Below are 27,841 nucleotides of genomic sequence, written 5' to 3'. Positions count from 1 at the left end.
AGCCATTGGACAATGATGAATAGCAAACCCTGAGTTATAGAAACAGCTAGAAGAGTGCTACTGTCATCTTTAATCAATGCCTTGAGTAGGTTGGCTTCGTAGCCATGAAACAAAATCCAATATTTAATGCAATGCCCACTGTCACTTTCTTTAAATTCTTAATAATGTTTGAATAAGGGCTCTTGTACCTTCCTTTTTTCAGAGGGCCTGCAAATTATGTAGCTAGTTCAGTCTTTAAGACTTTCTGTATCACAGTACAAAATGAGGGATCTCAGGTAGGGTTTAATGGATTCCCCATTTTTAAAAGATGGAGCAGAAGGGCAGGGAGACAGAAGCAGCTAGAATTGACAATGTAGGATACCAGAGAGAAGAGGTACACACAGATAGAGAATTCCAGAAAATCACAGATGGCCCCATTTGAGTATTTAGCAGACACATGAAAAAACTGCAGGAAGCTAGGGAAGAAAAACCCGAGAGAATCATTGGAAATACTGATTTGATCTCATACCTATCTAAGAACGGTGACAATTTTCACCACTCAGAGTTGAAACCAACACAGTTCATGAGGCACTGGACTTAAACTTCAGATAAAGTTTTCTCTGATCCAAGGTGACAAAATTGAAAAGCAAACCCAAATAGACTGTTTTCAAGTAACTTTAATGAATCTCAGAACAAAGCACAAAATTATTTGAAGGAGTACAAAATACAAATTCAGCTTCTTGTAAAGTGAGAGTCACAGTGTCTGGTATTTAGTTAAAAATTACCAGGTGCACAAAGAGGTAGGGAAATTCACTCCCCAATGAAAAGAATAATCTGTCAGTCAAAGCATATGCAGAATGGACACATATTCTATATTAGTAGCTAAGGACATTAAAAACAATTATTATAATTGTATTAACAATTATTATAACTGTATTTCAGATATCCAAGCAACTAGAGGAGGAAATGAACAGTTTTAGAGAGACATAAAATGTATAAAAATGGAGCAAATAAAACTTTAAGCATAGAAAACCACAATATTCAAGATGAAAAATATAGTGGTTAGGGATGAGGACTTCATCAGGTCAGACACTACAGAAGAAAACATTATTGAATTTAAAGACACAGAAAAAGAAATATTCTGAAACAAAACACTGAGATAAATATAAACAGTAATATAAAAATCAGAGAAGTTTTACAGTTGCAAAGAAATGGCTATATATGTAAGTAGAGTTATAAAAGGAAAGGAGGAATGGGGGGAAAAGTTCAATTTTGTTTCACAGTGCAAATTACAGGTCTTATAGGGAAACGATTTATGTAAATTCTGCTAATAAGTTGACGAGAACTGATCATTTGGTCCTACAAGTGGAGCATTAAGAATATTATGTTTCAAAAAAAATCTGTTAATGTTTAACAAATAAAATAATGACTATCACACTGAGGTTCTTCTTTATGATATAGTTAAATTCAAATTTTCTTTTAATATCTTGATGCATTATTTAGAGAGCTAGAGTAACACTAGTTGCTATAACAAATGCTTTCTACAGTTTCAGTAACAAGATCAGGGCTGTATTTTTATTCTACAAATAGCTACAGCAGCTGTTGCTTTCATTTAACTGCTTTCTTACACTTGAAAGTTCAAGGATTTAGACTAATTCCTTTTTGTATTTCTGAATTTCCCTAGGGCTTCAGGTGATTCTTCATCCAGGTTTAAAGAAAAAAAACAAAAAACAAAAAAACAGGTAGAAAAGGCATCCACGCTTCTTTGTGCACTTGGCCAGAAAATAATCCACATCATTTCCATTTATATTCTAGTAGCTATGGCTCCAACTTATTGCAGGGGATTAAGAAGTGTAGTTTTCATTACAGTTTTGTAAGGTGTACCCATTTTTTATAAATGTCTTTTTGAAAATCAAAAACAAAAGGAATTATTTCGCGACATACACTAGGATACAACAGAATACTTCCAACATAAGGTTGGACATCCGCAATATAGGAGGTTCAGGAATGGAGCTGGAACACCTAAGTGATTGTCCTTTCTATCTCGTTTTATTTTGTATGCTTTTCTTTTTTCAGTATTTCTTCTGCTCTGACTTCACACTATCCATCCTACATGGTGAACAAAGCAGTCTCGGAGTCCAGTTCTCACCCTTTTTTTTCTTTTAGGTGTACACTTTGGTTTTGGGGGGGGGGGTTTGTTTTTTTGTTTTTTCCATTTATTTTTATTAGTTGGAGGCTAATTACTTTACAATATTGTAGTGGTTTTTGCCACACATTGACATGAATCAGCCATGGATTTACATGTGTTCCCCATCCCGATCCCCCCTCCCGCCTTCCTCCCCATCCGAAAATCCCACACCAGAGGAAGAATGTTTCCTGGTTATTCTCATTCCAAATTGTAAAAAGTCTTGGTGAAGGACTCTATTTGGTCCAATGGAGTCAGGTAGTTACTATTGGACATATCATTGACCAAAAAAACACACGGCATATAAGAACAGGAGTGCACTCTTATTAACTGTACTTTTTAGTGTAGTGCTTAAAAAGAGAGGAGTGTTTCCAGAAGCAAGAAAAGAATTCATGATTAGGACAAGCAACAGCAAAAATACATCTTTATTTTCTAGTGATCTTTTCTCTCCTTTTGAAATTATTTCTCCCACTTCATAATCCTGAGACCTACCCAAAACCCAATTACCAATTATGGCCAATTATGCAATTCAACAACTGAGAATGTTTTCCTGAAGTTCTTTACCCTAATTTTCTTCATTCCTCTCTGTCATTGAAGGCAACACAAACACTCTTTAACAGAGTGAATTTCAGCTTCCTGCTATTTTAGTGATATTGTGCGTACTTGTTCAGTCATGTCTGACTCTTTGAGATTCTGTGGACTGTAGCCTGCCAGGCTCCTCAAACGATGGGATTTTCCAAGCAAGAATATTAGAGTGCATTGCCACGCCCTCCTCCAGGGGATCTTCCTAACCCAGGATTCAAAACTACCTCCTCAGTGTTCTGCATTGCAGGTGGATTCTTTACTCTGCAAAGTCACAGGGGAAGCCACTAGTGAGATTTTATTCATATCTACATATCTATATCTATCTACACTACCTCCTCCTTTCCTTTAGTTTAAGGCACTATTTTTTTTTAAAATTTGGATTTATTATTTCTATCTCATCTTTGCATGAGATGTTCCTTTGGAATTTCTTATTTCTTGAAGAGATCTCTACTCTTTCCCATTCTGTTGTGTTCCTCTATTTCTTTGCACTGATCACTGAGAAAGGCTTTCTTATCTCTCTTTGTTATTCTTTGGAACTCTGCATTCAGATGGGTATATCTTTCCTTTTCTCCTTTGCTTTTTGCTTCTCGTATTTTCAAAGCTATTTATAAGGCTTCTCAGACAGGCATTTTGTTTTTCTGCATCTCCTTTTCTTGGGGATGGTCATGATCCTCATCTCCTGTATAATGTCATGAACCTCCATCCATAGTTCATCAGGCACTCTGTCTATCAGATCTAGTCTCTTGAATCTATTTCCCACTTCCACTGTATAATCATAAGTGATTGATTTAGGTCATAAACTGAATGGTCTAGTGGTTTTCCCCACTTTCTTCAATTTAAGTCTGAATTTGGCAATAAGGAGTTCCTGATCTGAGCCGCAGTCAGCTCCTGGTCTTGTTTTTGCTGACTGTATAGAGCTTCTCCATCTTTGACTGCAAAGAGTATAATCAGTCTGATTTCAGTGCTGACCATCTGGTGATGTCCATGTGTAGAGTCTTCTCTTGTGTTGTTGGAAGAGGGTGTTTGCTATGACCAGTGTATTCTCTTGGCAAAACTCTATTAGCTTTTTCCCTGCTTCATTCTGTACTCCAAGGGCAAATTTGCTTGTAAGTCCAGGTATTTCTTCACTTCCTACTTTTGCATTCCAGTCCCCTATAATGAAAAGGACATCTTTCTTGAGTGCTAGTTCTAGAAGGTCTTGTAGATCTTCATAAAACCGTTCAACTTCAGCTTCTTCAGTGCTACTGGTTGGTCATAGACCTGGATTACCATGATATTGAATGGTTTGCCTTGGAAATGAACAGAGATCATTCTGTCATTTTTGAGCTTGCATCCAAGTACTGCATTTCTGACTCTTTTTTTGGCTCTGATGGTTACTCCATTTCTTCTAAGGGATTCTTGCCCACAGTAGTAGATATAAGGGTCATCTGAGTTAAATTCACCCATTCCAGTACATTTTCTTTCGCTGATTCCTAAAATGGCGATGTTCACTCTTGCCATTTTCTGTAGGACCATTTCTAATTTGCCTTGTTTAATGTACCTAACTTTCCAGGTTCCTAAGCAATATTGCTGTTTACAGCACCAGACTTTGCTTCTATCACCAGTCACATCCACAACTGGGTGTTGTTTTTGCTTTGACTCTGCCTCTTCACTATTTCTGGAGTTGTTTCTCCACTGATCTCCAGTAGCATATTGGGCACCTACCGAGGTGGGGAGTTCATCTTACAGTGTCCTATCTTTGTGCTCTTTCATACTGTTCATGGTGTTCTCAAGGCAAGCATGTTGAAGTGATTTGCCATTCCCTTCTCCAGTGGACCACATTTTGTCAGAACATTTCATGCAAAGATGGATTATTTCATGCAAAGATGGGCTCAGTAAAGGACAGGAATGGTATGGACCTAACAGAAGCAGAAGATATTAAGAAGAGATGGCAAGAATATACAGAAGAACTGTAGATAAAAAAATCTTGATGATGCAGATAATCACAATGACATGATCACTCACCTAGAGCCAGACATCCTGGAAAGTGAAGTCAAGTGGGCCTCAGAAAGCATCACTACGAACAAATCTAGTGGAGGTGATGGAATTCCAGTTGAGCTATTTCAAGTCCAAAAGATGATGCTGTGAAGGTGTTGCGCTCAATATGCCAGCAAATTTGAAAAACTTAGCAGTGGCCACAGGGCTGGAAAATGTCTGTTTTCATTCCAATCTGAAAGAAAGGCAATCCCAAAGAATGCTCAAACTACTGCACAGTTTTGCTCATCTCACATTCTAGTAAAGCAATGCTCAAAATTCTCCAAGACATGTTTCAGTAATACATGAATCATGAACTTCCAGATGTTCAAGCTGGATTTAGAACAGGCAGAGGAACCAGAGTACACATTGCCAACATCCTCTAGCACATTGAAAAAGCAAGAGTTTCAGAAAAAACATCTATTTTTGCTTTATTGACTATGCCAAAACCATTGACTGTGTGGATCACAATAAACTGGATAATTTTGAAAGAGATGTGATTACCAGACCACCTGATCTGCTTTTTGAGAAATCTGTATGCAGTTCAGGAAGCAAAAGTTAGAACGGGACATGGAACAATAGACTGGTTCCAAATAGGAAAAGGAGTACATCAAGGCTGTATATTGTCACCCTGCTTATTTAACTTATATGCAGTTTACATCATGAGAAATGCTGGACTGAATGAAGCACAAGCTGGAATCAAGATTGCCGGGAGAAATATCAATAACCTCAGATATGTAGATGACACCACCCTTATGGCACAAAGTAAAGAAGAACTAAAGAGCCTCTTGATGAAAGTAAAAGAGAGTAATGAACTAGTTGGCTTAAAGCTCAACATTCAGAAAACTAAGATCATGGCATCCAGTCCCTCACTTTTTGGCAAATAAATGGGGAAACAGTGACTGACTTTATTTTGTGGGGCTCCAAAATCACTGCAGATGTTGACTGCAGCCCTGGAATAAAAAGACACTTAGCCCTTGGAAGGAAATCTATGACCAACCTAAACAGTATATTAAAAAGCAGAGACATTACTTTGCCGACAAAGGTCTGTCTAGTCAAGGCTATGGTTTTTCCAGTGGTCATGTATGGATGTGAGAGTTGGACTATAAAGAAAGCTGAGTGTCGAAGAATTGATGCTTTTGAACTGTGGTGTTGGAGTAGTCTCTTGAGAATCCCTTGATTTCAAGGAAATCCAACCATTCATTCTAAAGGAGATCAGTCCTGAGCGTTCATTTGAAGGACTGATGTTGAACCTGAAACTCCAATACTTTAGCCACCTAATGCAAAGAGCTGACTCATTCAAAAAGACCCTGATGCTGGGAAAGATTGAAGGCAGGAGGAGAGGGGATGACAAAGGATGAGATGGTTGGATGGCATCACCAACTCAATGGACTTGAGTTTGAGTTAACTCTGGGAGTTGGTGATGGACAGGGAGGCCTGGCATGCTATGGTTCATGGGGTCGCAAAGAGTCAGACACTACTGAGCAACTGAACTGAACTGAATCAAACTGATTTCTATCCCATATTTTCCTCCCCAAATCTCTCGTAGCCTTCAGGCTATTCATTGTATTTTAATCTCATTTCTTTTCTTACATTTTCAATTTCTTTTTCCCTTTACATCCTTTTTTAGAAGTTTTACCCACAATATATATTTGTTTCCCTAACTAGCAAATGGCACAGTTCAATTCAGTCGCTCAGCTGTGTCCAACTCTGCGACCCCATGAATCACAGCACGCCAGGCTTCCCTGTCCATCACCAGCTCCTGGAGTTTACTCAAACTCATGCCCATTGAGTTGGTGATGCCATTCAGTCATCTCATCCTCTGTCATCCCCTTCTCCTCCTGACCACAATCCCTCCAGCATCAGGGTCTTTTCCACTGAGTTAACTCTTTCACATGAAGTGACCAAAGTATTGCAGTTTCAGCTTCAGCATCAGTCCAACCAATGAACACCCAGGGCTGGTCTCCTTTAGAATGGACTGGATGGATCTCCTTGCACTCCGAGGGACTCTCTAGAGTCTTCTCCAACACCACAGTTCAAAAGCATCAACTCTTCGGTGCTCAGCTTTCTTCACAGTCCAACTCTCACATCCATACATGACCATTGGAAAGTCTATATGGACCTTTGTTGGAAAAGTAATGTCTCTGCTTTTTAATATTCTGTCTAGGTTGGTCACAACTTTCCTTCCAAGGAGTAAGCGTCTTTTAATTTCATGGCTGCAGTCACCATCTGTAGTGATTTTGGAGACCAAAAAAATAAAATCTGACACTGTTTCCACTGTTTCCCCATCTATTTCCCATGAAGTGATGGGAACGGATACCATGATCTTAGTTTCCTGAATGTTGAGTTTTAAGCCAACTTTTTCACTTTTCTCTTTCACTTTCAGCAAGAGGCTCTTTAGTTCTTCTTATGTTTCTGCCACAAGGGTGGTGTCATCTGTATATCTGAGATTATTACTATTTCTCCCTGCAATCTTGACTCCAGCTTGTGCTTCTTCCAGCCCAGTGTTTCTCATGATGTACTCTGCATATAAGTTAAATAAGCAGGGTGACAATATACAGCCTTAACGTACTCCCTTTCTTATTTGGAACCATTCTGTGGGTCCATGTCCAGTTCTAACTATTGCTTTGTGACCTGAACATACGTTTCTCAAGAGGCAGGTCAGGTGGTCTGGTATTGCCATCTCTTTCAGAATTTTCTATTGTTTGTTGTGATCCACACAGTCAAAGGCTTTGGCATAGTCAATAAAACAGAAATAGATGTTTTTCTGGAACTTTTTTGCTCTTTGGATGATCCAGCAGATGTTGGCAATTTGATCTCTAGTTCCTCTGCCTTTTCTAAAACCAGCTTGAACATCTGGAATTTCACAGTTCACATATTGCTGAAGCCTGGTTTGGAGAATTTTGAGCATTTTATTAGCGTGTGAGATGAGTGCAACTGTGTAGTAGTTTGAGCATTCTTTGGGACTGTCTTTCTATGGGATTGGAATGAAAACTGACCTTTTCCAGTCCTGTGGCCACTGTTGAGTATAATAATGGTGAATATCCAACTGGGCTGGACATTGGACTCACCTGGAGATTATAGCTGCTACTAAAGATTCTGAATTAATTCTAAGAGGTTGACTGTGTGCCAAAAGTCTTTAAAGTTGTCCCCAGAGGACTCCAAGAAGCAAAAGTTTGAGAACCACTGATCTATATAATTTCTTAGCCCAAGTCTGATTCATCCTTGATTTAGTCTCTGACTATACTAGTCACATACCACTAAAAAACTGAAAACACAAAAGTCCTATTAATCTCATTTGTTGACTGTCAAATGTATTCCCTCTGTACATGCACATTGCTACCACTTTTTTGAAGAAATTCCTCATTTCTCAGGTTTACTTTATATTAAAATTAATATTGCTAAACTTGATCTGCTTCCTGGTCAGAAAAGCCTGAAAACTGTCATTAGACTATTCTTTTAAAATCACAGAGCAAATATTTCACATTTGATTTAAAAATTTAGAAATTTACTCTTGTGTTCAGCATGAAGTTCAAATGCTTTAGTTGACTATATAAAACTACACTTAATCTGGTACCTGCCTAGCTATCCAGCCATCTACTATAGCATGGTCCCTCCATCCCATGCTGTACCAACTTGATGTTTATGCTGAGTACTGGAATTTCCTAAATTTCAATATTTAAATTAAATCATTGACTCCTTTATCCAATTATTCTACTTTTCTATAATTCATTTTACACTGCATACTCCAACTCAAGTGGAATTATTCTCCTCTGCTTTGATGCCATGTATGCTTGTCTTTTTGTATAAGATCTTTAAGTTTCATTGCCTTATTCAGTTATAGGTTTAGCTTCCTTCTCTAGAATTTAAGACCCTTAAAGCCAGGGGTCATATATTATTCATCTATGTATTATACTGAAGTGATGAATAGATACTACACCTTCCAAACTATTAATTCCAAATAAAAAGAGAAAATGAAAATATAATAGTGGAAAGTCATGATTTTTAAGGATAAAATTTAAAACATCAGAAATTATTTTGTTAATGATATCCTCAGATTAGATAATGGTCTGCATTTATCCATATATAAGTAAACACTCACATTTCATTCAGTTAGGCCACATTATAACTTTCATGGGTCCCTTTAAAAATCTGATCTAAAATAGCTATTCTCAAGGTATGATCCCTAAACCAGCGGGGTCAATGCCATCATACAGCCCTTGAGATATTTCTGATGTCCCAGAGTTTGAGAACTACTGTAAAGGTTAGGGAAAGAGCTCGTGTTTGTTGCCTGACTTGCTTGTTTCCTTTATATCTTGTACAGTGATTGGGAAACCAAGCTCTCAATGTGAATTATAGCCAACATGCATCATTTGGGTAGTATGAGGTCCTGGCTTAATCTTTTGAACCTACATTCTTTAATTTATATGATGGGGTAAAATATCCCCTACCTCTAGAGTTGCTATGAATACTAAATAAGCTAATCCATAGGAAATGTCTACCACAATTTATGGAGAAAATGCTTAGCACGATGCTTGCTCAGATACTCTGTTATTTTTTTCTTTCTTTCTTTCTTTTCATTTGATACTATTGCTGCTATTTCCATTATTCCTATCACTGCTATGGTACTATTTTTAATACCATTGCTACCACTACAATTAGTTTTACAGTTCTTAAAAAAAATAGTTGTGAAATGCTATATTTAGTCTCATTTTAGAGAGGCGGGAACAGACTGGAAGAGACAGATTAATAAGATCACACAATTATGAAGTGACACCAGATTAAATGAGTCATTCTGGTGAAATCAGAGAATACAATTTCCATAGCAAGTATTACCACATAAATAATTTGCATTTCAAGTAAGGATGAAATACTTTAAGAAATGTTTAGTACACAAGTGAAAAGAAAGTTTGATTATGTGATTTTAAAAATCCAGATACTGTTAAATAATGCCAGGTTAGTGTCTTCTTAAAGAGTAGTAGCTCAACAGGTCAAAGTGGAAATTCAGTTAAAATATGAAAAGAAATATGCAATCCTTAAAGGCCTATTGATATTTTTTTCTTTCAACATTTGTAATTATGAATGTCAACACAAATTCAAGTATAAGAAAGGAATAACATATTTTCCCCAGTGATTCAGTTAACTTCTAATTTGAATGCCCATAGCACTGTGGTTTAAGATTTTAACTCACTCAATCTAGAGTTTTTACCCAGTCCTGAGATTTTGTCGGATTCACTTAATCTTTGATGTAATATCTCAATAGGAAAATCTTGAGATTTTCTTCATCCCATCTGGTCTTCATTCAGGTCATCATTGAAATATTCCTCTTTCCTTTGACTTTATTCAAATCCTATTATTTTGCTGCTATTTTCACACCAATCCTAAAGCCATAAACACTTTCTCAGACTTCTTGGTCACCCTGGGGATGGAAATCCTTGGAACACTGTTTATGTTCCTATAAATCCAAAAGATTATTCAGTGCTTAGCACTGAAAATTTCCATCCTCAGTTTTGTTGGACACAGAATAGGCTAAATGCTTTGGTATGACAGAGAGTGAACTACAGAGAGAACAACGACAAGAAAATCAATATTCATCACATGAAAAACAAATTCAGCCATATTTTTTGCACATTGCACATTTTCTGTACTACTGCAAGGCTTAAATCATGTCCTCAAATTCACTCTCAGTCTGAGGTCACCTAAGCCCTTCAACTTTCCTTCACAAAACAAATGAATAGTAACCATTCAGCTGATAAGCTAATTCACTTCAATGGGAACTACACACAATTTTAATATCTATAATGTGTTTGGCAGCAATGGAAAGTTTGTATCACTAGAACAGATGTTAACATTTTTACCCTGTAGAAAGATGAGGAGAGAAGTATGCTGTTCACAAGGTGAGTGATTAAATCTTAAGAATTAGAAAAGAAATATTAAACACTCATGCAAAATGGAATTAAATAACAGTTCATAGAATCAAGAGGAATTACTTGGAATGAAGAGATAACAAAAAATGTGAGTTGAAACTGACAAACTTATCTCTAGTGTCAGAAATAAGTTTGAAATGCCATTAAGTCCAAGTCTCAACTGTTCTGAAGAACTGATAATTTAATAATTGGTTTTGGGACCCTACATACTCACCAAACACACCCACACATAAACACAACTTTGCACACATAATGATTTATTTTTTGATAGATGATTGTAATAAACTTTAGGTCATAGTTTTAATTATATAGGCTTATTTATTGCACCAAATAATTCATTCATTTATTTCAAAATTGTCTTAATTATTAAATTGATATTTTCATCATTAATGTAAATGAAATGGTATTTTATCGGATTGAACAAGCTGACTCTATGATCTGAAACTCAGATATCTAATTCTAGTGGTAAGCTAGCTCATAGAACAATTACCTACCCAGAAAGAAAACAAGCTTTCACAGAATAGATACTTAGTATTTAATTTTTTAATGAATACATTTTAAAATAATGAGGAAAGGATAAAGGGAGAGAACAAGGAACAACAAAAATGGAGGAAGGGAGAGGAAGGAAGGGAAGTCAGGAAGGAAATTTGGAAAGGAGGGAGGAAAGGAAATAGAGAAAGAAGTAATGGAAAAGAATTTTCAGAAAACTCAGTGATAAATACACAAAACTACTCCTGATACTGTTCTCACTATTACCATTAGTAAACTATTTCTTCAACAAAAACATAACTTTATACTATAGTATCACCCATCTTTTCATAATAGAGATGGAGAATCCTGTTTCTTTCAATATTACCTTATTATTTCATGTATTTTGATCTCAGAAGCTAATTTTAAAAATTCACTTTCCTTTGACACAAATTTCAGTAGCTCTTATGAAGTATTGAAGACACTTTCTTCTACAGTGCCTATGATTCTTTTAAATTTCTACTTCTACCACCATATTGATATTTTTATCTTATGTCTTTAATGACATTCCAGGTATAATGACCTCCAGGTCTCTCTGTAGACCAACCAAAAAGGCTTTTAAAAGCTATCTTAGACTGGTTGCTAGAGAAATTTCTGATATACTATAATGCAAGTCTTGTGGAGAAATAGTAGGTTGACTTCCTGGACTGGAAGTCACACTGTTGATAAGGATTTGGTTTCCTGTGTTGGTTGCTGCAGATTGTGGGTAAAAGCTCTATTTTTATAGATGGTCTGTGGACTGGAAAAAAAAAGCACCATGTGAGACCTGTGAGTTTAGTTTTATTTGTAGCTACTGAGGACTATTGCCCCGGAGATGGCTTCTCAGATAGCTCGGAGGGACTGTTTGAAAGAGGTGGTGCAGAGGAAGTCTTTATATGTATGGATTTGGTGCAGAGAGTACTTGCTCTCAGTCATACTTCTCAGCGGAAGACTGATGCTAACCATGAGGAGCAGATATCTCTGTTAAGTGATTATACTGCTTCCCAGTTATGAGAAGGTGAAAGAAACCACGCTCATAAAATTTTCTCCTGAAAATATTTAATTTCCTGAGGGCCTGTTCTGCCAGCTTTACGCAGAGCATAGGGCCTCATTCCGTCAGTGACCACAGTGTTTAGTGACTTCATCCTTGTAGAAACAAAGGGTCAAGTGGCGCTCTTTAACTTGCAGGTCTAACCATTGTCCACCTGTGTAATCAGCCTCTAATATGAAATATCACACCATCTGGGTATGTGTGCTTCTTCCTCATGATGATAACTAGATGAAGCTTCACTGTAAAAAGCATTACAGAGGGGATGTGTGTTTTCATTTACTCTGCATATGTAGGTACAGAAAGCCATTGTATCTCACTGTGTGCCAAGTTGAATCACTTGGATGTGGTATTGTCCACCGGATTCCTTTTTTGTAGGAAATCTTTAAATTTTGGCCATCAGTGATTTATAAGGCGATACTTTAAGAGGCTGCAAATATATTATAAGTAATCTATTCTCCGCAACGTTTTACCCATTTAGCTTTATTGATAATTATGGCACCGAGGGGCTTCCCTAACAGCTCAGTTGGTAAAGAATCCGCCTGCAATGCAGGAGGCTCCGGTTTGATTCCTGGGTCAGGAAGATCCCCTGGAGAAGGAATAGGCTACCCACTCTAGTATTCTTGGGATTCCTTTGCGGCTCAGCTGGTAAAGAATCCCCATACAATGCGGGAGACCTGGGTTCGATCCCCCCATTGGGAAGATCCCCTGGAGAAGGGAAAGGCTACCCAATCCAGCATCCTGGCCTGGAGAATTCTATGGACTGTAAAGTCCATGGGGTCGCAAAGAGCTGGACACGACTGAGCCACTTTCACCTTCACAGGGCATCGAGGGTGGCAAGATGGCGATCTTTTGAATTATCTCTTTCTTTCTCTGTATATAGTAAAGAAGAGCTTTTTCTTTACCTCCTTCTTTCTTCGTTAAAGCATCATTGTGGAAACTTTTGTTATTCAAATTTTTCTAATACTTTTCATCAATCATTTTCTTATTTCTTTCTGTTTTTTTTTTTTTTTAATGCACAATCCATATTAAATTCTGCCCATGGGGATAAAAGTTCTTGTCCTTTTCCTACATGCACAGCAGAATTTGAGCACAAACTTGCTTCCTAGAACAACATATTACATGCTTATCTTCTACTTTCTCCCCATTATAAAATCAGCCATTTCTCCAAAGAACATTGATACCTTTCATTGGGATCAAATTATTGCTTTACTTTTGATAAAGAGAAAACTGGAATAATATTTTCTACTTTGCTGAAGATATTTATTAATAAAAAGTTATATCAAAATTATAATTAATCTTAATATTAAAAATTCTGTAATGACTATATAATGATTATCAATATAATCGTTGTTGCTGTGTTAGTCACTAAGATGTGTCCGACTTTTCTGTGATCCTGTGGACTACAGTCCACCAGGCTCCTCTGTCCATGGGGTTTCTCAGGCAAGAATACTGGAGTGGGTTATCATTTCCTTCTCCAGGGCATTTTGCAGACCCAAGGACTGAATCCATGTCTCCTGCATTGGCACATTCTTAACCACTGAGCCACCAGAGAAGCCCATCAGCATAACATATACCTACCTCCAAATTACTCAGTAATTTTCTAAACAGTTACTGCTTTATTAATTCACTTTGATCTCTGTATACATAATTACATGTGAGTGTTATTGGAATACATTGGATAAATTAAAAAAGTAAGAATTTCAAGGGACAAACTGTTCAGTCAGATATTTCCTTACGAGGAACTCTCCTTTAGTAATATGCTAGAAAACCAAAATAAAAATATCAAATTTTCTTTCAAATTTTTGTATATGTGAGAAAACAAATGCAAATAAGAGAAAAAAGTAAAGTGTGTGCAAATTTTGAACTACTCCAAGAAGAGAAAATACTTGCTGGTAGTAATACTGGGAATAATTTGGATTTAATAAGATGAAATAACTATAGAATTATAATAGGAAACAAAGATTAGAAAATAATTACACTAATTTAATTCTCTCATTATTCTGTGTGAGAATGATGTAGGATGACCAAAACAATAAGGTTTTTGTATTCAAACTGATACATGGTAAATGAGATAAAATTTGAATAATATATATCATATAATATGGTTTTAAATCAGAGAAAAATGACTTGGAAGTTTAGAAATCAATTAAAAATTGAAAAATTTATTAAAATATTTTTATTTAAATATGATTTTTTATCTTTTATGTCAAACAGATCATATATTTCAAAATAATTAACTATCAATAACTCATGCAATATTCTTCCTAAACCTGCAAAAATTTGGCTATAATAATAAATTATTGAGTTGCTGGGTAATTATAATTTCAGTTGGCTTGAAAGAATTGACTATATTACAAACCACTATTTACTGTGAGAGTTTTATATATATTTCTAAGTTGTATGTTCCCTTTTGAAAGAAGGTCCCTTGAAAAACACTAAAAATGTTGAGGGCAGTCAAAATGGAATTGCCTCAAAAAATTAGTTCAGTTGCTCAGTCATGACTGACTCTTTGCGACAATATGGACTGTAGCACGCCAGGCTTCCCTATTCATCACCAACTACCAGAGCTTACTTGAACTCATGCCCATTGAGTTGGTGATGCCATCAAACCATCTCATTCTCTGTTGTCCCTTTCTCCTCCCAAATTCAATATTTCCCAGCATCAGGATCTTTTCAAATGAGTCAGTTCTTCATCAGGTGGCCAAAGTATTGGAGTTTCAGCTTTAGCATCAATCCTTCCAATGAATATTCAGGACTGATTTCCTTTAGGATGGACTGGTTGGATCTCCTTGCAGTCCAAGGGACTCGCAAGAGTCTTCTCCAACACCACATTTCAAAAGCATCAATTCTTCGGCACTCAGCTTTCTTTATAGTCCAACTCTCACATCTATACATGACCACTGGAAAAACCATAGCCTTGACTAGACAGACTTTTGTTGGCAAAGTAATGTCTCTGCTCTTTAATATGTTGTCTAGGTTGGTCACAACTTTTCCTCTAGGAGCAAGCATCTTTTAATTTTCATGGTTGTGCTCACTATCTGCAGTGATTTTGAAGCCCCCTAAAATAAAGTTTTTCACAGTTTCCATTGTTTCCCCATCTAATTGCCAGGAAGTGATGGGACTAGATGCCATGATCTTAGTTTTCTGAATGCTGAGCTTTAAGCCAACTTTTCCACTCTGGTCTTTCACTGTAATCAAGAGGCTCTTTAGTTCTTTTTCGCTTCCTGCCATAAGGGTGGTGTCATCTGCATATCTGAAATGCATATCTGAGAAATATTGATGTTTCTCCCAGCAATCTTGATTCTAGCTTATGCTTCATCCAGCCCAGAATTTCACATGATGCATTCTGCATATAAGTTAAACAAGCAGGGTAATAATATACAGCTTTGACATCTTTTTTCCCGATCTGGAACTAATCTGTTATTCCATGTCAAGTTCTAACCATTACTTCTTGACCTGCTACAGATTTCTCAAGAGGCATGTCAGGTGGTCTGGTATATACATCACTTTTAGAATTTTCCAGTTTGTTGTGATCCGCACAGTCAAAGGCTTTGGCATAGTCAATAAAGCAGAAATAGATGTTTTTCTGGAACTCTCGTTTTTTGGGATTTTTTGATGATCCAGCGAATGTTGGCAAATTGATCTCTGGTTCCTCTGCCTTTTCTAAATCGATTTGAACATCTGGAAGTTCAACATACTGTTGAAGCCTGGCTTGGAGAATTTTGAGCATTACTTTGCTAGCATGTGAGATGAGTGTAATTGTGTGGTAGTCTGAGCATACTTTGGCATTGCCTTTTTTTGGTATTGAAATGAAAACTGACCTTTCCAGTCCTGTGGCCACTGCTGACTTTTCCAAATTTGCTGGCATATTGTGTGCAGTGCTTTACCAGCATCATCTTTTAGGATTAGAAGTAGCTCAACTGGAATTCCATCACCTCCACTAGCTTTGTTCATAGTGATGCTAACTAGGCCCACTTGACTTCGCATTCCAGGATGTCTGGCTGTAGGTGAGTGATCACACCATCGTGGCTATCTGGGTCATGAAGATCTTTTTTGTACAGTTCTTCTGTGTATTCTTGCCACCTATTCTTAATATCTTCTGCTTCTGTTAGGTCCATATCATTTCTGTCCTTTATTGTGCCTGTCTTTGCATGAAATGTTCCCTTGGTCTCTCTAATTTCTTGAAGAGATCTCTAGTCTTTCCCATTCTATTGTTTTCCTCTATTTCTTTGCATTGATCACTGAGGAAGGCTTTCTTATCTCTCTTTGCTCTTCTTTAGAACTCTGCATTCAAATGAGTATATCTTTCCTTTTCTCCTTTGCCTTTAGCTTCTCTTCTTTTCTCAGATATTTGTAAGGCCTCCTCAGACAACCATTTTGCCTTTTTGCATTTCTTTTTCTTGGGGATAGTATTGTTCCCTGCCTCCTCTACTATGTCGCAAACCTCCGTCCGTGTTTTTTCAAGCACTCTGTCTATCAGATCTAAAACCTTGAATTTTTGTCACCTCCTCTGTATAATTATAAGGGATTTGATTTAGGTCATACTTGAATGGTCTGGTGGTTTTCCCTACTTGCTTCAATTTAAGCTCTGTATCAACCTAGAGGGGTGGGATGGGGAGAGAGATGGAAGTTTCAAAAGGGAGGGAATATATGCATACCTATATCTGATTCATGTTTAAGTTTGACAGAAAACAGTAAAATCCTGTGTAGCAACTATTCTTTGGTAAAAAAAATAATAATAAACGTTAAAAAAAGAATAAACAAACAAAAATAAAGTCTAAATTTTGTAATAAGGAGTACATGATCTGAGCCACAGTCAACTCCTAGTCTTGTTTTGGCTGACTGTACAGAGCTTCTCCATCTTTGACCACAAAGAATATAATCAGTCTGATTTTGGTATTGACCATTTGGTGATGTCCATTAGTAGTGTTTTGTGTTGTTGGTAGAGGGTGTTTGCTATGACCAGTGTGTTCTCTTGGCAAAATTCTGTTAACCTTTGACCTGCTTTGTTTTGTACTCCAAAACCAAATTGCCTGTTACTCCAGGTATCTCTTGATTTCCTACTTTTGTATTCCTGTCCTCTATGATGAAAAGGACATTTTTGGGGGTGTTAGTTCTAGAAGGTCTTGTAGGTCTTCATAGGACTGCTCAACTTCAGCTTCTTCAGCATAACTGGTTGGGGCATAGAATTAGCCTACTGTGATATTGAGTGGTTTGCCTTGGAAATGAACAGAGCTCATTCTGTCGTTTTTGAGATTGCATCCAAGTACTGCACTTCGGACTCTTGTGGACTATGACAGCTACTCCATCTCTTCCAAGGGATTCTTGCCCACAGTAGTAGATATAATGGTTTTCCAAGTTAAATCCACCCATTCCAGTCCATTTTAGTTCGCTGATTCCTAAAATGCCAGTGTTTACTCTTGCCATCTCCTGTCTGGCCACTTCCAATTTGCCTTGATTCATGGACCTAACATTCCAGGTTCCTATGTAATATTGTTCTTTACAGCACCAGACCTTACTTCCATCATGAGTCACATCCACAACTGTGTGTTGTTTTTGCTTTGACTTTATGGCACCTATTTGCTTTATTTTTTAAAGTGAAACCTAATATTACTGGAAAAGTCACTGAATCTGTTATATATATTAGAATATAAAGTTATGTGATATAGATGATGTTCAAGTGATATAGATGATGTTGAAGAATAAAGAAATAATTTAAAATAGGAATTTTACCTTAGCTTATTTTCATTTCTGTCTGGCACATTTACTGAGTTTAGAAATCTCTATGACCCACCTCCTATAGTAATGGAAGTAAAAGCAAAAATAAACAAATGGGACCTAATTAAACTTAAAAGCTTTTGCACAACAAAGGAAACTATTAACAAGGTGAAAAGACAGCCTTCATAATGGGAGAAAATAATAGGAAATGAAGCAACTAACAAAGAATTAATCTCAAAAATATACAAGCAACTCCTGTAGCTCAATTTCAGAAAAATAAATGACCGAATAAAAAAAAAAAAAAAAAAATGAGCCAAAGAAGTAAACAGACACTTCTCCAAAGAAGACATACAGATGGCTAACAAACACATGACAAGATGCTCAACATCACTCATTATCAGAGAAATGCAAATCAAAACCACAGTGAGGTACCTGCCTGCTATCAAAAAGTCTACAAAAAACAAATGCTGGAGAGGGTGTGGAGAAAAGGGAACCCTCTTACACTGTTGGTGGGAATGCAGACTAGTACAGCCACTATGGAGAACAGTGTGGAGATTCCTTAAAAAACTGGAAATAGAACTGCCATATGACCCAGGAATCCTACTGCTGGGCATACACACCAAGGAAACCAGAATTGAAAGAGACACGTGCACCCCAATGTTTATCGCAGCACTGTTTATAATAGCCAGGACATGGAAGCAACCTAGATGTCCATTGGCAGACAAATGGGTAAGAAAGCTGTGGTACATATGCACAATGGAATATTACTCAGCTATAAAAAAGAATGCATTTGAGTCAGTTCTAATGAGGTGGAGGAAACTGGAACCTATTATACACAGTGAAGGAAGTCAGAAAGAAAAACACCAATACAGTATATTAACACATATATATAGAATTTAGAAAGATGGCAACAATGACCCTATATGTGAGACAGCAAAAGAGACACAGATGTAAAGAACAGACTGTTGGACTCTGTGGGAGATGGAAAGGGTGGGATGATTTGAGAGAATAACATTGAAACATATATATTATCATATGTGAAGTAGATTGCCAGTCCAGGTTCAATGCTTGAGGCAGGGTGCTCAGGGCTGGTGCATTGGGGTGACCCAGAGTGATGTAATGGGGAGGGAGGTGGGAAGGGGGTTCAGGATGGAGAACGCATGTACACCCATGGCTGATTCATGTGAATGTATGGCAAAAATCACCACAATATTGTAAAGTAATTAGCTGCCAATTAAAAAAAAAGAAATCTCTATTTCTACCATATACTGAAGTTGGATTAGAAGAAGGAACATGGAATTTAGTTAAAATAATAATTATTGCATTGTGCATTTAATGTGTACCTGACACTATTGTGCTTGACTAATTCATTGATCCTTCTAACAACTCTATAAGAGAGTAATACTAGCACAATTGTGTAGCAGGGATAAATGAGCTCAGGTTAATAAAATAATCCTCCTTCAGTCTTGTAATCTTAGGTATGGAGTTGAGGTCCCAAACTAGGCAGCAATAATCCACAATATCTTGTTCTATGTCATGAAGTAATAAGCCTTAAAAATAGATTCATAATAATTTATGTAAAAAGGAGAATGCAAGTTATAATGTTGAAATGTCTACACATTGTAACTTAAAATATTTTGTTTGAAACTTACACAGAATAAAACTAACTTTCTTTCTATTTAAATGATTTGCCAAAGAATTGAGAAATAGTTGAAACTGGGATAATATATAGATTTTCTAAAATTAAATCCATTTTACTTTTGTAAGAACTTAAAATCTAGTAATAAAATATTAGAATTATGTCTGATGAAATTAATGGGGAAAAGGTACACTAATAATAAGCTCAAATAATGTGTACTATCTCTCAGAGTTTGCTCATGCCGTGACCACTGTTTCAATGATGCCATCCAACTAGCTCATCCTCTATTGCCTCCTTCTCCATTTGCCTTTATTTTCCCAAACATTAGTCTGTTTTCCAATGAGTTGGATTTTCACATCAGGTGGCCAAAGTATTTGAGCTTCAGCATTTAATCCTTCCAATGAATATTCAGGCTTTATTTCCTCTAGGATTGACAGGTTTGATCTCTTTGTAGTCCAAGGGACTCTCAAGAGTCTACTGCAGCACCACAATTCAAAAGCATTAATTTTTCAGTGCCCAACCTTCTTCATGGTCCAACTCTCACATCAGTATGTGACTACTGGAAAAACCGTAGCTTTGATGATACAGACCTTTGTTGGCTAAGTGATGTCTTTGCTTTTTAAAACTCTGTCTAGTTTTGTCATAGTTTTCCTTCCAAGGAGCAAGCATATTTTAATTTTGGCTGCAGTCACTGTCTGCAGTGATTTTGGAGTTCAAGAAAATAAAGTCTGCCACCATTTCTACCTTTTCCCACCTATTTGACATGAAAACCAGTGTGTTGTTCTATGTCTGGTTCTCATTATTGCTTCTTGGCCTGCATACAGGTTTCCCAGGAGACAGGTATGGTGATCTCTTATTTCTATCTCTGTAAGAATATTCCAGTTTGTTATGATCCATACAGTCAAAGGCTTTAACATAGTCAATGAAGCAGGGCTTCCTTGGTGGCTCAGTGGTAAGGAAACTGCCTGCCAATGCAGAAGATATGGGTTCGATCAGGAAGACAACCTGGAAAAGGAAATGGCGACCCACTCCAGTATTCTTGCCTGAGAAATCTCATAGACAGTGGAACTTGGTGTGTCCATGGGGTCACAAAAGAGTCCAACACGACTTTGCAACTGAATAATGACAATGACACAGTCAAAGGTTTAACATAGCCAGTGAAGCAGAAGTGGGTGTTTTTCTGGAATTCCCTTGCTTTTTATATGATCCAGCAGATATTGGCAACTTGATTTCTGCTTCCTCTGATTTTTTTCTAAATTCAACTTGTACATCTGGAAGTTCTCAGCTCATGTACTGGTGAAGCCTAGTAGGAAGGATTTTGAGCATTAACTTGGTAGCATGTGAAATAGAGGCAACAGTACTACAGTTTGTACATTATTTGGTATTGTCCTTTGGAACTGGAAAGAAAACTGACCTTTTCCCGTCTTGTGGCCACTGCTGAATTTTCCAAATTTGCTGACGTATTGAATGCAGCTTTTTAACAGCATCATCTTTTAGAATTTTAAATAGCCCAGCTGGAATTCCATTACCTCCATTAGCTTTGTTCATAGTAATGCTCCCTAAGGCTCACTTGAATTCACCCTGCAGGAATGTCTGGCTCTAGGAGAGTAAACACACCATCCTGGCTATCTGGGTCGTTAAGAACCTTTTTGTAGAGTTCTGTATATTTTTGCCACCTCTTCTTAATCTCTTCTGCTTTTGTTAGGTCCTTGATGTTTCTTTTCTTTATTGTGCTTATCCTTTCATGAAATATTCTCTTTTTCTTGATCTCTAATTTTCTTGAAGGGATCTCTAATCTTTCCATTCTATTGTTTTCCTCTATTTCTTTGCATTGTTTACTTAAGAAGGCTCTCTTATCCCTCCTTGCTATTCTCTAGAATTCCACATTCATTTTTTCCTTTGCCTTTTACTTCTCTTCTTTTCTCAGCTATTTGTAAGGACTCCTAAGACAACCCTTTTTTTTTTTTCTTGTATTTCTTTTTCTTGGGGATTGTTTTGATCACAGCCTCCTGTAGAAGGCTGCAACCCTCTGTTCATAGTTCTTCAGGCACTCTGTCTTCCAGATCTAATCCCTTGAATTTATTTTTCACCTCCATTGTATAATCATAAGGGATTTAATTTAGGTCGTGCCTGAATGGCCTCGTGGTTTTCCATACTTTCCTCAATTTAAACCTGAATTTTGCAATAAGGAGCTCATGATCTGAGCCACAGTCAGTTCCAGGTCTTGTTTTTTTACTGACTATATAAAGCTTCTCCTAAATATTATGTATTTTAGTACACTTAATCCACAGAATAACCATATGAGATAAGTTATTATTATTCCCACTTTTTAGATGCAGAAACTAGGGTACAAAAAAAGTAAAAACACATCTCAAGGTCACCGAACTGATAGCTAGGAAAACCAGGATTCAAACACACAACAAAGCTTGCATCTGCAGTTTTTGGTTTTAAGTCCAAAGAAATGGTTACATTTCAGTTTTTTATTCTGGGAGTATTTCCATTAGTAGAAATGAGAAAGGTAGAGAAAGAAAATGCTGTTTCATAATTTTTCCCCAAGAAATGTGGAATAGGAGTGAAAGTTTTACATTGCTATGTTTTAGTTGTCAAAGGTGTGCTATACGGAAGGAAATACATCTGCAATAAAAAATAATATAGGGGACTAAATCCTAGACCAGAAATCTGAATAGAAATTTGTAATTCATCTACCATAGGAGTTATTTAAGCAAAGAGAGTAGAAATAACATTATTAATAATAAAAATGTTATTGCAATTATAATATACACTGTAATAATTCATCTGTATATTTAGGTTGTAATTTATAGCAAGAGTTCTTCTCATGTGTAAATGAAAGTGTTAGTCACTCAGTTGTGTCTGACTCTTTGCAACCCCATGGACTGGAGCCCACCAGGCTCCTCTGTCTGTTAGGGGAAGCACACTTTTTGAAACCGCCCACCCTGGCCAGGCACCATAGTAACCACTTGCATGAGTTGTTTTATGACAGGAGATCCTGATAAGGAATACGGAACTAATAAGCCACCACCAGCCAGAAGAATTCGGGAAAGGTCGAGAGGAGACACCGCCTGTCCGTCCACTTCCCAGAATCCCTCTCGCTAGCATCCATCTTGGCTGAGCGATGCGTGCGCCACCAGGAAAGACTCTGAATTAGAATGACTGGCCAAAGACCACCCGGAAACTAATCCCATCACCATAAAACCCAAGACTGCGAGCCACGCACAGCAGAGCAGTTCTCCTGGGTTCCCTCACCCTCCTGCTATCCACCCGGGGGCCCTTTCCCAATAAAATCTCTTGCTTTGTCAGCACATGTGTCTCCTCAGACAATTCATTTCTTAGTGTTAGACGAGAGCTCAGTTTTGGGCCCTGGAAGGGGTCCCCCTTCCTGCAACATGTCCATGAGATTCTCCAGAGAATACTGGAGTGACTTGCCATTCCCTTCTCCAAGGGATCTTCCTGACCTAGGTCTCAAATCCTGGTCTCCCACCTTGCAGGCAGATTCTTTACCATCTGAACCACCAGGGAAGCTTATATTTTTTTAAACTTAAAATATATAGGTTTAAATACATTACCTTATTTAAACTTGTATATTATATAATTTAATGTCAGAGATAATGCCCTATATAGAACAGAGAAGAACTTCAGGACAACTCAGGAAGAATAGTCAGTTAAGTAGTAAGTGGCTGTGGAGATGAGAACTGATCCAAATATAAACCAAATTTCAAGAGTTTCAGGTGTAGGTGAATGATAAGCCAGTGAAACTGAAAAGATATTTTGTGCTTTCAAGAGATTTTCAGTGAAAGAAAGGAGAGTTTAAAGAGTTGGTTAGAACTAAAGGAAACAAAATAACTGTTAGGATAGGACAAAATAGAACACATTTAGAGATGGGGAAGAGAACTGATGGAGAAAAATAAAACACAGACTTGGGGATGGGGTGGTGAATGGATTGTGTTCCTTGTGACTTGAGTGAATACAATCAAAACACTCTTTTTTTTTTTTTTTTTTTTTGTTAGAGATCAAGGACACTCTAGTCAGTAAGGGAAGTTTTAGTAGAAATTATGGGATAAGAAATTAAAACATTTGAACTGGATGGTTTCAGGAACATAGTCACTAAATTAATACATTGAGAATAAAAAATGGGTGTATAATATTCTTACTCCAAGAAAAAAATGGCATAGACATATAAGGAAGTATATTAAAGGATCAGGAAGGGAAATATTTTCAATTAAGTTTATGGCATCTACTGCTCAGCATTCTGTCTCACGTATTTTTACTAAGAATAATCACTTCAGTCTTTTAAAATTGAAGAATAAGACTCATATTTCACTATCATAATACAATTATTTGACATTCATTTCCCTGTTGTGTTAAGTAGATAGACAATGGTAAAATCTAAGTCTGAATGTATTCACAAATGGGTCAATAAAGGATTTCTGTCATCATAAAATGCTAATGAAAAAAAATATTTTAATGGTAATTACCACAATCTACACTGGAGCACAGAGAAGGCAGTAAAGTCAATCACTAAATGATTTATTATCAATTAGTATTTCAGTGTCCATAGGAATCTTATGTTTATTTCATCAAATACTGAGAGTTGTATGTATAACAAATTAACATTTAAAAATCTAATTTAATTTCTCTACTTTAACTATCTATATTTTAATCTTCAATTCATGAAGCTATTTTTTTTTTACCTGCTTGAATGTCCAAAATATGTCACACAGCTCTTGAACGAAAACAAAATAACAAAATCATTTGAAAAATAAATAAATAAATAAAACTGCAACTGAAAGCTGTCCTTTGTAACATTAAATGTCCTTATGAATTGTGTATTCCATGAAAAGTGACATAAAAGTGTGAACCCATGATTTTTTAAATTTCTATAGAATCTAGACTTACTGTAAAGTTTTATCAGAACACATGTTTCTAGAATCTCCTAAAAAGTTCCAGAAACATCTAGATACAAATCATGCACAAGAATGAAAGAAATAAGATGCAAGGAAATATCAATTAAATTGTTTGTGTTAGAATCATAGATGCATTGTCCTTGCGCAATAACAATTATTTTGGGTATTGCTTCAGTATAGAATTATTCTATATACTGTATAGTTATCTGCACAATGGATGAGAATTCTTTGCCAAAGTTTTACATGAGTATTGTCTGAAAAACTAAGGTAACAAATAATCAGAACCATTTAAAATCAAAATAAAAATTAATTCTTTAAATATAATATGTGCTTCAAGGACAGAGTTCACAGTGGTCAGCTATGATACAACGTGCAGTTTTAAACAATATCTTAAGTCTGCTATAACAAATTGCCACAAATTCTATGGTTTAATGCAATACAAATTTAATCTTATACACTCCTGGAGACTAGAAGTTCAAAATCAATTTCACTGGACTGAAACCAAGATGCCCACCTGACCAAGCTCCCTTTGGAGGAACAAAAGGAGAATTTGCTTCCTCTCCTTTCCAGCTTTTAGAATTGTATGTCTTTACTCATGGACTCTTCTTCCATATTCAAGATCAATGCCTTTCTCTCTGAATCCTGGAAGCTCAACTGGTAAAGAATCCACCTGCAAAGCAGGAGACACCGGTTCGATTCCTGGGTCAGGATGATCCACTGGAGAAGGGATAGGCTACCTACTCCAGTATTCTTGGGCTTCACTGATGGCTCAGCTGGTAAAGATACCTCCTGCAATGTGGGAGACCTGGGTTTGATCTCTGGGTTGGGAAGATCCCCTGGAGAAGGCAAATGTTACCCACTCCAGTATTCTAGCCTGGAGGATTCCATGGACGGTATAGTTCATGGGGTCACAAAGAGTCAGACACAACTGAGAGACTTTCACTTTCACTGCTTCTCTCAACTACCTTCACACAGTTTTCTTTTTCTGTTCAGTTCAGTTTCAGTTCAGTGGCTCAGTCTTGTCCGACTCTTTGCGACCCCATGAATCACAGCACACCAGGCCTCCCTGTCCATCACCAACTCCTGGAGTTTACTCAAACTCATGCCCATCGAGTCAGTGATGCCATCCAGCCATCTCATCCTCTGTCATCCCCTTCTCCTCCTGCCCCCATCCCTCCCAGCATCAGGGTCTTTTCCGATGAGTCAACTTTTCACATGAGGTGGCCCAAGTACTGGAGCTTCCGCTTTAGCATCAGTCCTTCCAATTAACACCCAGGACTGATCTCTTTTAGGATGGACTGGTTGGATCTCCTTGCAGCCCAAGGGACTCTCAAGAGTCTTCTCTAACACCACAGTTCAAAAGCATCAATTTTTCGATGCTCAGCTTTCTTCACAGTCCAACTCTCACATCCATACAAGACCAGTGGAAAAACCATAGCCTTGATTAGATGGACTTTGTCGGCAATGTAATGTCTCTGCTTTTTAATATGCTATCTAGGTTGATCATAGCTTTCCTTCCAAGGAGTAAGCGTCTTTTAATTTCATGGCTGTAATCACCATCTGCAGTGATTTTGGAGCCAAAAAAATAAAGTCTGACACTGGTCTGGGTCAATTAACTCTTACATATGGAACATGTAATGGCATTTAGAGTCCACCTGAAAAATTCAACTTAATCTTTCTATCTCAGTATCCTTAACTTAATAATATATGCAAATTATTTTTGCCATACTTGGTAACCGTCACAGCTTCTGTGATTAAGATATGGATATCTTTGAGGGATCCATTATTTAACCTACTACAGTACACAAAGCATAAAATAGCCCATAACATGTTATCTAATGTGTTTTCCCTTTACCTAAGATTTTCAGGAAAACCCTTAATAACTGAGAACTTGCATACTGAAAGAAGCATATGGTGTCAAAAATCACGCTTCTACAAATCCTTGGAAAACAGAGGCTGAGCTTCAACTCCAAGAGCTGTCACTTTCTTCTCCCACAAATCCCCAAGAAGTGATGACTGTGAAGACATATTTCAGCAATACCACTTTTCTGTCAAAAACACTACTTGGCAGTATTTGCCCATGGAGGAAAGAGTAGAAATGTAGCAATGAAAGCAGAATGTCATGAAATCGAATGAAAGTCAAGAACCAGGTGTATCCAAATTCAGTGAGGATAATATAAAAATAATATCTCTGTACCGATTGTCTAAGATTGCTTATATTTCTGTGTAAGTATATAATATATATGTATATCTGTTAATTGTATATATATGCAGCTATATACATAAACTAGATATAGATATACATATCAATTGATGGTTGACCATATTATAAGTATGTATGACATGACGGTCTGTCTCTTCTCTACAACTGGTAGAGACAACAATGGCAGAAATGTAAATATAGTTTAAAATATTTTGTTAAAATCACAGATTAGTAACACCAGGTGATATACACTTGCGTTAATTTCAAGTGAGAAAGAACGATTGTGCCTTGGAAAACAGAGTCCTGGACAAATTTTAACATGGCTTATTCTGGCATGACAAGTGTGCAAATTCAGGTCTTCATAAGTTCCTAATCAAGCCATGTGGCTCAGTGTCTATGTGCCACTAATTGGGATATTATGTGTGGTCATATTTGTTAGTTAATTTTTCATATATTTCTATCCTTCATATATATGTATATATATATATTATTTATATATAATATCTCTTCAAACAGAATTTCCACCCTCTATGGGACAGATCATAGATCAGGCATAAGATATATGCATGCATAGCAATACATATTCTTAGAAAAATCTTCTTTCCTTTCTGACAATGGAAAACCCAGGAGTTCAAAGTTAATTGTGAAGTCACTCAAGCAAAACTCTCTCATTTATTCTAACACCTATGAGACCACCTCACAAATAGCATGTAATCAGTAAAAGAATATCAAATACAACTCATTAATGTAATGTGTAAAATAAAATAATCCATATTCAACTAAATAATTTATTTTCAAAATGAGCAAAAAAAAAAAAAGTAGTATGTTCAACATTAGGAAATTCTTAGCCAAATAAAATGTCGTCATGTTTTTCTGTGGAAAAATAGTAACTCAACCATGAGAATTTGAAGAATATGCTCTTCTTATTTTTCATCTGTTTTTTTAGATCCGTGACTTGAATACATATTTCTCAGATGATTTACCTGGGTTTAAGAGAGCTTCTCATAATGAAGAAAGTAAGGTAGATTTTAGATAGACATCTGTATCTGGGCACATGGCCAACCAAAGTAGAAATCACATTTGTAAGTCTAGTTTTTGGATAGGTATAACTT

The sequence above is a fragment of the Muntiacus reevesi genome, chromosome 21 (genome assembly GCF_963930625.1).
Source record: "Muntiacus reevesi chromosome 21, mMunRee1.1, whole genome shotgun sequence".
Taxonomy (NCBI): Eukaryota; Metazoa; Chordata; class Mammalia; order Artiodactyla; family Cervidae; genus Muntiacus; species Muntiacus reevesi.
The sequence above is the reverse complement of the archived record's forward strand: the minus strand, read 5'-3'. Positions refer to the sequence as shown.